At 31.2% G+C, this 10546-nt stretch overlaps 1 pseudogene; it reads left to right on the top strand.

The window, feature by feature from the left end:
* The first annotated feature begins 1549 nt into the window (after positions 1-1549).
* On the top strand, positions 1550-5750 carry LOC132275198 (uncharacterized; annotated as a pseudogene).
* Positions 5751-10546: the final 4796 nt, after the last annotated feature.

The following is a 10546-nucleotide window of genomic DNA, read 5'->3' as shown; positions in this document are numbered from 1 at the left end:
ACATATGCATATATAAATTTGGATCTATGAATGATGATTTTCTTTAATTAAAAAATATGAACTCTATACATGAATCAAATTTAACTCTGATACCACTGTTGGGGAAACGGAAGTTTTTAAAACTTTATAAAGGATTTTTAAATAAAGATCTTAATTTATGTGTAGAGACAAGTTTTATGCATGAAGAATATGATGATCCATTCAATTTAAGGATAGAAAACTTATATCAAGGTTTGAGTAAACCTTAGATCTCTTCTCTAAAGTGAATGTTCTCACTTATTGTAGATCCTTTTCCTAGATGCATCCTACTTGGATCTCCATCTTCTTGGTAATGATCTTGCCTTTAGGAATCACCTATAAGCTTCCATGAATAACCTTGGAGAGCTAAGCTTGTGGGAGCCTCCATTAGATGAGAACATGAACCCTAAAATTTTAAAGAGAGAAATATTTTCTTGTCTTCTAAAAATTATTGCACAAAGGCATAACCTAAAATATACATGGACCCCATATATATATAGGCAAAATAAAAATAATAATTGAAGACATTATATTTTTCTCAATCTCTAAAAGTAACGTGATATCTTAAATTTAATACGATTCCAATATCAAGTTTGGCTTTGAGTGAGAATTCTTTGGGCTTATTATTTTCTTGGCTACAATGAATTAATAATTGGCCCAATCCATGAACCCAATTTAATTAATTCATAAATTAGTTTCTACTTCACTAAAAGAAATTAATTAAACTCTAATAAAATAATAAATAACCTCTAAGTCAATGTTGCATTTTGACCCTTCTATGCATAATTAGTTATTGGATAAATAAATCCATCAATCCAATTACTAAATTAATATATTTATTTTGGTACCTTTGATTATTTTCGGCTTGATCACAATAAAATATTTATTTGACAAAAATAATAATTTAAATAAATAAATATATGAAAAATTATTTTGTCTAAAAACACACGAAGGCCTTCGAATTTACTTTGTGATCAACCATAATCAATACAAAATAAATACAAGTAGCAATGATGCAAATATTAAAATTATAACCCTCTGACTATAAATTGCATAATTACCCAAAGTGCCAGTCTATGGATTCCGATGATTTCGCCGAACAAATCAAAGTAATTACTAATTAACAAAAGAGTCTATACTTCTCTCATGCTTAAGAGTCAAATGCCATGATAGTGATAGGGAGTAATTGCATACGACGGCTCTCACAATATATCTTGACCTAACGTGGATCCAGTTCAAGTCTTAGTTAATAATGAGTCCATCCATAATTATCGACTGTGAATTATTTATGATTACTATTTATATTCATGTATTAATCGCCATCACATACATATACAAATATCTCTTGTAATCAAGTGGACACTATCAATTCTATAATGAATCAAAATATAATATATTGAATTTACCAATTGTATAAAGCATAAATATTTCAGATATGTTAGAAACATATGTCACTTTAATCCAAATAAAAATTTGTTATACCAGGGCATATAAATCCCAATACAACCATTCATTGCCGTGTCTCTAATACATGAATGGTTCAAATGCTCTCATTGCAAGGCGAGCAAGTAAAATTTTCTCCTTTCACGGGAGTCAGGTTGATCTTCTATGTAATGGGACAAATTGTTCTCTGATTTTTTTTTATCTCGGTTAGGCAATGTAGGAATCAGTCAAACAACACTTTATTACTATACCTGTAAACTGACTAGATTCGCCCTGATTGGAATCTCTATCTGATTCAATAATCCGAGATATAATTTATTAATAAATATTTGATTGTTATGATCCTTTTTTTAAAAGGAAAAATAATAATGTCAAAGGCAATAGGCAAACAAAGAGAAAAATAAAAAATTAGATCTTTAATTTACTATTTGTTAAACAAAAGAGAGAGGAAGACTATAAAAGAATAATAAAAGTGTATTATTGTATATTATATTCGGTCAGATCCAATTGATTCGGATTCATTTAGCTAACATGAATTCGGATCAAATGTCTATCAAATTAAATCTTACCAAGTTAATTGGACATCTTTTTCATAAATGCATCTTGAAGGCAAAGATTATACACTTGAATTTGAATGTTTCCAAAATGGTTATATATATGACCGATTATAATTTATATCAAATGGTTACTATATAAGGTGTGGATAACATTTCTTGCATCTCCGTGAACAAGATCGCCACTATATATATATATATATATATATATATATATATATATATTGGCAATTATAAATTTGTAACAAGACCGCCAGCCATCAACAATGAGAGTCCACCAGTTCAATTTTTAAATGGGTTTGGACAACTCTTTTTGATGTTTGGGTTGGGATTGGGTTAAAATATTGATAATTTATTAAACTACTCGTATACACATTCACACACATTCCACATATTGATTCTCACCTCTCTTTGAAGAATAAGAAGAAGAAGAAGAAGAGGCTACAGCATTCGACTAATGAATGGTCGTTATACTTCGACGTCTTTTGCGCACTGTCTTTTGCCTTTCAACAAATAATACCAAGAATTATTTGCACATCTTTAAATCCACTTTGGATGTGTCATGTGCAGGGCCGGCCTTGGCCCAAGGCGATCGCCTAGGGCCTCAGATTTTAAGGGGCCTTAAAATTTTGACGCCCATGCATTTGATATGGGCCACCAAAAAAAAAAAAATTTAACCAGATACAGCAAATCTTTTAAAGGGCCTCAAAATTTATAGGCCCATGAATGATGGGCCACAAAAAAAAATAATAAATAAATAAAATAAAATAAAATAAAATTTGTAACCCAACAAACATTTAAGGGGCCTTAAAAAAAAGAAAAAGAAAAGAAAAATGCCAGCAAAGGGAACCGCCATTATCATCTCATTCTCAAGAATTTTAACAGACCCTCAACTCTCAAGCTTACCCGTTACCTCTCTCTCTCTCTCTCTCTTTCTCTCTGTGCAAGACTGAAGCAACAATCAAAGGCTGTTTTTCCCAAAAAATCAGAAGTTCAAAACAAAAAATTGAAAACATCACTCATCACTGTCATCACATCATCGCCTCTCTTGCCGACTTGCCGTTTGCCAGTTTGCCTTCTTTCAGTTTTTCCACATGTCTCTCTCTCTCTCTCACCCATCTCATTAATTTTTCTAACACATACACACACATATATATTATATACACACACACACTAAATATGTCTTATTAATTATTTGAATCTTTAATTGCAGGAAAATTCGCTTCCTCCAGGCTCCATTCAATTTCACTCTCTAGAGAATCTGCCTCATTGCCTTTATTGGGTATGTGCTTTCTAAATTCTAATAGTCATATTTAACAATATAAATAAAAATTATAAACAAAATATATAATTTTTTTATAACAAAAAATAATAAAACTATAAACTAATTTAAGTTATAGAATGATAAAAACTGATTTCTAATAATTTGGTCTAACGCTAAATAAAATATAAGTATATTCAAAATCTTCTTCTAGAGGGAGATTGTAAATTGTAACTGTGGAGAAGATAAAAAATAATAATAATAATAAAAATAATAATAAAATAATAAAAAAATAAAAAAATTAATAGGAGTCTTAGACAGATTTCTCCCGTACCATCATAATATTTTGATCATTTGATGCTTCTAAAAGTAATATTAGGCCTCTTGTTAGGCCCGTTGTTAGTGAAATTTGTTATTTTGATTTAATTTGTCTTATTCTTCTGTGTGAACTGTGAACTCAATGAATTTGTTGTAAATTTGTAATACAGGAGTTCCAAAATTCCAATCCAGCAATCCTTCACTTGAAAACATATTATTTAGACATCTCACGGGGTATTTTTATTTTTTCTGTAAATCATATCATTTAGACAACTAATGAACAATCCTTCACTTGAAGACATGCCATTGAGGTAGTGTATATTTTCTTTTAGTAAAGCATTATTTATTTATTTATTTTTTTAAGTTTAGTTTTATGTTGATTGTGTTTCCTGTTATTTAGATTTCTAATATTTCAAGATTTTTTACAATTATGTCTATAAGAAAATTTGAATCTGGGTATGAAAAAAAAAAAACAGAGAAGAAGAATTGATTCAATCTCAAAAAGGTGATATTCATAAGTTTCTTAGGAACAATGCACAAACTGAGAGTTTAGTTGATGATTCGGTACATGAAGAACATAGGAATGAAGAAACTCTTAATGAACATGGAGATTTAATGAATGAAGAACATAGGAATGAAGAAAATCTTAATGAACATGGAGATTTAATGAATGAAGATAGGAATGAGAATCAAAATGAAGAAAATGTGAATGAACTTGAAGATTTGATAAATGAAGAATATATGAATAAGAATGATAATCTTCTTTTGAACATTAATGATTCAGGAAATTGGAAAGATACTGATAAAAAAAATGAGAGATTTATTAGTTGAAAGAGGTCCTCCAAGAGATGCTAAACTTAAAAATTTTCCTAAAAATTCAAAAAATAGACATTTCTCTTCTACATGTTACATTCGACACTTGTCAAACGGTGAAATAAACTTAAAAATTTTCCTAAAAATTCAAAAAATAGACATTTCTCTTCTACATGTTACATTCGACACTTGTCAAACGGTGAAAAATATGATAGGAGATGGCTAATCTATTCAAGTTTTTTGGACAGAGTCTATTGCTTTGTCGTAAGTTGTTTAAATGTGACAAATAAAAAACTCATTTGGCAAATGAAGGAGTCAATGACTGGAAAAATCTTAGTGACAAACTTAAAAGTCACGAGACTAGTCATGAACACATTGTTAACATCGGGCATTGGATTGAATTAGAAATCAGATTACAAAAAAATGCAACAATCGATAAAAGTGTGGAAGAAAAATCAACAAAGATAGAGAACATTGGAGGCAAGTATTATTAAGAATAATTTCCGTTGTGAAAACTCTTGCTAGAAATAGTTTGGTATTCCGTGGGGACAATGAGAAGCTTTATGAAGAAAATAATGGAAACTTTTTAAGCATAATTGAAATGATTGCTGAATTTGATCCAATAATGAAAGAGCACATTCGTCGAATTCAAGATAAACAAATTCATTACCATTATCTTAGTCACAAAATTCAAAATGAATTTATTCTTTGAATATCGAATGAAATCAAATGTGTAATCATTAAAAGGGTTAAAGAAGCAAAATATTTTTCAGTTATTCTTGATTGTACTCCAGATGCAAGTCATGAAGAGCAAATGTCACTTATATTAAGATGTGTTAATGTTTCAGCAAGTCCGATAAATGTGGAAGAGTTCTTTTTAGGATTTTTAAAGGTGGATGATACATCAGGGCAGGGGCTTTTTGATGAACTTGCAGATGCTTTGAAAGCTCTTGAACTTGATATTGGTGACGTAAGAGGACAAAGGTATGATAATGGTTCTAATATGAAAGGGAAACACAAAGGTGTGCAAAAAAGATTACTAGATATAAATCCTAAAGCATTCTATACGCCGTGTGGTTGTCATAGTCTTAATCTTGCACTTTGTGATATGGCAAACTCTTATTCTAAAGCATCATTTTTTTTGGAGTTGTGCAACGCATGTATTCATTGTTTTCATCTTCCACAAAGTGATGGAAAGTTCTCACAGACAATGTTAAAGGTTTTACACTTAAGCCACCATCACAAACACGTTGGGAAGGTCAACTAGAAAGTTTTAAAGCAATAAGATTTCGAGCTCCAGATATAAGAAATGCTTTAATTCACTTAGCAAATACTAGTGAAGATCCCAAGACAAAGAGTGATGTTGAGTGCTTCGCTACATATGAAATTGAGAATTTTGAGTTCTTACTTGGCATGGTTATTTGGTTTCATATATTGAATGCTATTAACAAAGTAAGCAAAATCATGCAAACGGAGGACATGCAAATTGATGTTGTTATAGATCTCTTAAAAGAACTCATTTCTTTTTTTGAAACTTATAGAGAAAATGGGTTTAAATCTGCTATGATTGAGGCTAAAGAGATCGCAACTGAAATGGAAGTTGAACCATTATTCCGTGAAAGACGTGTCATTCGTAGAAAGAAACAATTTGACGAGAGTGCTAATGAAGAGATGACACAATCGGCCGAAGAATCGTTTAAAGTTAATTACTTTATATACATAGTTGATGAAGCTCTTTCTTCACTAAAGAGTAGATTTGAACAATTTCAACAATATGATGACTCTTTTGGATTTTTGTTTAATTTGGAGAGGTTAAAGTCTCTAAATAATGATAGATTAAAGTGTTCATGTCATAACCTTAAAAATATTCTAAAACATGACATGGTTTCTGATATTGATGGGACTGAATTATCTTTTAGAGCTACAAGTCTTATGAGAAGCTTTACCAAAAGAAACAAAAAAGGCAATTGAAGTATTGGATTTTATAAAAAGGTTAGGTTATTGTTTTCCAAATGCTTGGATTGCATATAGAGTATTATTGACTATCCCAGTTATAGTTGCATCTGCTGAAAGAAGCTTTTCAAAGTTAAAGTTAATCAAATCTTACCTGTGGTCGACAATAACACAAGAGAGATCGAATGGATTGGCTATCTTGTCTATTGAAAAAGATGTGTTGGAGAAAGTTGATTTGAGCACTTTAATTGATGATTTTGTAGCTCAAAATGCAAGATGGTCACATTTACTTTAATAAAAATTTTGCACTTATATATATATATATATATATTTTGCGCTGTGAAACTTATGTATAGAGGGCCTCAAATTTAAAGTTCACCTAGGGCCTCTCAAGACTTTTTCAATCTTAGGGCCGGCCCTGGTCATGTGTTGAAGAAACAACCCCACACAATTGTTGTTTTAGGCCACTATGTTTCCCTTCTAAAGCATAAATAGGTTGGTCAAAAAACAAAATTTGCTTTTTTGTTTATTTATTTATTTATTTATTTTTGAAGGGTAAAATGATGAATTTGATTATAGCAAAATTTTGATTATAACAAAATTTGACTTGTTCATATATATATATAACAAGTAGAAATGAAGACCAAACAAATCTAAAAAATTAATGTAATTTTAAAAAAGATTATAAACTAATTCAATATACAATAAATTAAGATTTAAAATTATAGAACATAAAAAAGAAAACTAGAATTTGGGTTTAGGTTGTTCACATCAACCCAAGTTCAATCCTAATTAAATTCAGCATATATATTTAAATCCAAACCCAACCCAAATTGTAAAAATATTTGTCTAAACTCGTGAAAAATCAGGTTGGGCTTATGATAGATTTGGGTCAATCCGTCCAAATTGCACCCATATGCAAATGAAAGGACGGTTAGACACGAAGATTTTTCTCTTTTGGGTACTAAAATACAAACTCAATAAATAAATAAATTTATAATATAATTACCAAGGCCTTGTGGCTACTCTCCCATTCTCGTCCCCCCTAACCATTTAACCATGCTCATAATCATTCCAACAGGGTGGGGTGGGAAGGATACCCAACGGGACATAATATTTTGACCCATAACCATTTAACCATGCTCATAATCACTCCAACGGGGTGGAGTGGGGTGGGGTGGGGTGGGAAGGATATCCAATGGGACATAATATTTTGCCATTCCTACTCGTGCCTATAGCCCTATGAGGCTTGAAACATTTTTTTTATTATAAAATACTTCTTATAAATGCACATATTAGATAATTGCCTCAATGAACAATCCAACACAAATACAAATTAATGGTAGGCTCCAACTTTGGAATAATGGTTTAATGACTCCACCATTGACTAATATTGAGTCAATGACTCAATAGTATGGGATATAAATGAGCCTAGGAAATGTTAGCCCATACAAGTATTTTACGCACTCAACCATAAAATTTTTAGGCTGAAAAGGTGATTCTTTTCTATTGAGTTCTGCAGGTACTAGCATAGGTCTCAGAATACTATTTTTAATTGGTACATTGTAATACCCCTAATTTTAAAAAGGACAGTCCTGGAATTTTTTGTCTTGTCAATCATTTTAAATGCATTTAGTTATTTAACTTGTTTAAATTGTTTGTAGGATATGGATTAGTTGTGTTTTATTTGCTGATGTGTTTAATAGTTAGTTAATTTATTTTGGTTTGTTTGATTGGTAATTCAACTTGTTTTATTTAAGTTTTTATTTTTATTTTTCATTGTTATTTAATTGGATTTAGGTTGGTTAAATTAATGACTATTTATCTAATGGTGGAACTTAATTATTAATGGTGGAATTACGTGTTAAATTGTATTTTTTTTTTTTTTTACTATATTAATTGAACTTAGGGTTTTGGTTTTATTTGTTTTCTTTAGCTGACTTAGTTTTCTTGTATAGTATTAGGACTAGGATTAGGGCAACCTTAATCCTATAAATTCAGGTATTAAGTTCTATTCACGTCTGTGGAGGTAAAAAGAGAACAGAGTAGGAATTTTGAAGTAGGAACCGCCGGAGACCTTAGAAGACGACGTAGAGATTTTGAACAAATGTCTCAAAGGCAAGTTCTGTCTTAACTCTCTCCCTTAGGCTTCATGTTCTTTGCATACTAGATTAGTTCCAGGTTTATTTATAACATGTTTAAAAAAAAAAAAAATATGTTATCTGTTTCTATGATTGAAGTTTAAATCGTAACTTTTATACTTGATAAACTGTTTAAACTTGAAACTTTCCTGCACTATTTTCTATTTAAATCCATGTTAGTAAATGTAATAAGGACTTAAATAAGGGTGGGAACCTACTGGGATTTAGTTATAGCTTCTAGGAACCTTAGCAGGGAAGTACCGGAGGTGAAAACGACGCCGGAAAAATAAAACACGGAGAAGAGGAGGGAGAGAGCCGGCTCCTCTTGGATTGGAGGCGGCTCCAAGGCCTTTGGAGCCGGCTCCAGGCCATTGGAGGCATCTCCAATGTTTAGGGAGCCTGCTCCACTTTGCTTCCCTTAGTTTTTTTTTTTTGTTCAGTTAACGTGTTCTTCAGTTTTCAGTGAGGAAGCTTTTTGGTTATTGAATTTCTAAGTTTTCTAAGGAGAACAAATACTATAGTGAATATTTTAGAGGTTGTCCAAAGTAAGATTAAAGTCTCAAGGGACATAATAACATAAGATTGGATACAGAGAATTAATCGTTAAAATTGTATGGAATAGTTTTATGTGTCTCGCAGACCTGTATGGATTTGGATTTAAATTTCTTAATTATATTGGAATTTTCTATGAGAGCTTGTCCACTGTTAATGACATATTTGTGGAATAGAAATATATACTGGAAATTTATATTTTTGTTAAAGATTAATTGATGATTAAATTTTAACATTTAGTGCATCAATTTGTTGGACAGAAAATTATGAGTATGATAAATTACTTATATTTATTTTGGATGCCATGGAATTGACTGATACAATATCTATTTGGGCTCTGTTAATTATGTGGAAACTGGGAATAGAGTTGTATTTACAGCATGGTCTTGTGTGGTCAAGTGTTGGCTTCTGTGATGTGATTTCAAGTAATGGCTTTTGTATTGTGGTTTTATTTAAGCGTGTTTGTTAATATACTCTAACATGCTTAGTATGGAATTGTTGATATTGATATTTATATTGTCAATGCTTTATCAACTATTGGTTTTATTTAAGTATGTTTGTTAATATACTATAATATGCTTAGTATGGAATTGTTGATATTGATATTTGTATTGTCAATGCTTTATCAACTGTTGGATGGATGGGATCGTATGCATCGGTATGGGACGGTGTCATACTAGGTTTGGATTAGCTCAATTTGCTAAGTCCTACCTATTTTGGAATAAGGGTACGGGTTGTTAAATAAAATCCTCCTTATATATATGAGTTGGTGCGGTTGAATACGCCGAACGACTTATTGGATTTCTTGTGGATAGTTAGGAACGAAGTTTAGATATATTTTTACGATACCGCAATGTGAGCTTGAGTCTCAGCGTCGACGGTTAGGATGCATATATGCAATAGGATGTGTAGTTGGCTGTGAGGGTTGAGGTATACCCTGTTTAGGCTTAGGTATTCATGCCCACTCAGGTGCGCATTGCGTGATGTCTTCTATTCAGGTTGAGACCCTCTTCATAGTCTAGCGAGAGTTCAGTAATGTGGATATATTTATGTACGGATTATTAGTTATTGTTGAACTATTTAGTATGTACATGTGTATTGAGTCTCTGCTTGGATTGTAGTAGGATAGAACTTGTTCGTGGGCCTGACCCACTTCTATTTTTCAGGTGTACGTCAGTTCCAGTCTTGAGTTTGTTCGTGCTGAGCAGAGACTGTCACTCATTCTTCCGACGACGTAGGATCTCTCTCCATAATTTAATTATGGATTCTTTCTAGATTTAATTCAGTTTGTTTTTATTTATTAGGGGTCCACTGGATGGATTCCCGAGCTGTACCCTTGGAGGTTTTGGAGATGGATTATTAAATCTTTATTATTTAGGATTTTAAGAATTTAATTTCAAAAGGATTATATACTTTAGTTTTGATTCAGCTTAAATGTTTATTTCTTAAATTCATTTTGTATTCTGTGTTCGAATAAAATACTTTAACTGTCT

Source organism: Cornus florida, unplaced genomic scaffold (genome assembly GCF_030987335.1).
Source record: "Cornus florida cultivar Cherokee Brave unplaced genomic scaffold, ASM3098733v1 CherokeeBrave_3.0.0_Hap2_Chr01, whole genome shotgun sequence".
Taxonomy (NCBI): Eukaryota; Viridiplantae; Streptophyta; class Magnoliopsida; order Cornales; family Cornaceae; genus Cornus; species Cornus florida.
The sequence above is the reverse complement of the archived record's forward strand: the minus strand, read 5'-3'. Positions and strand labels throughout refer to the sequence as shown.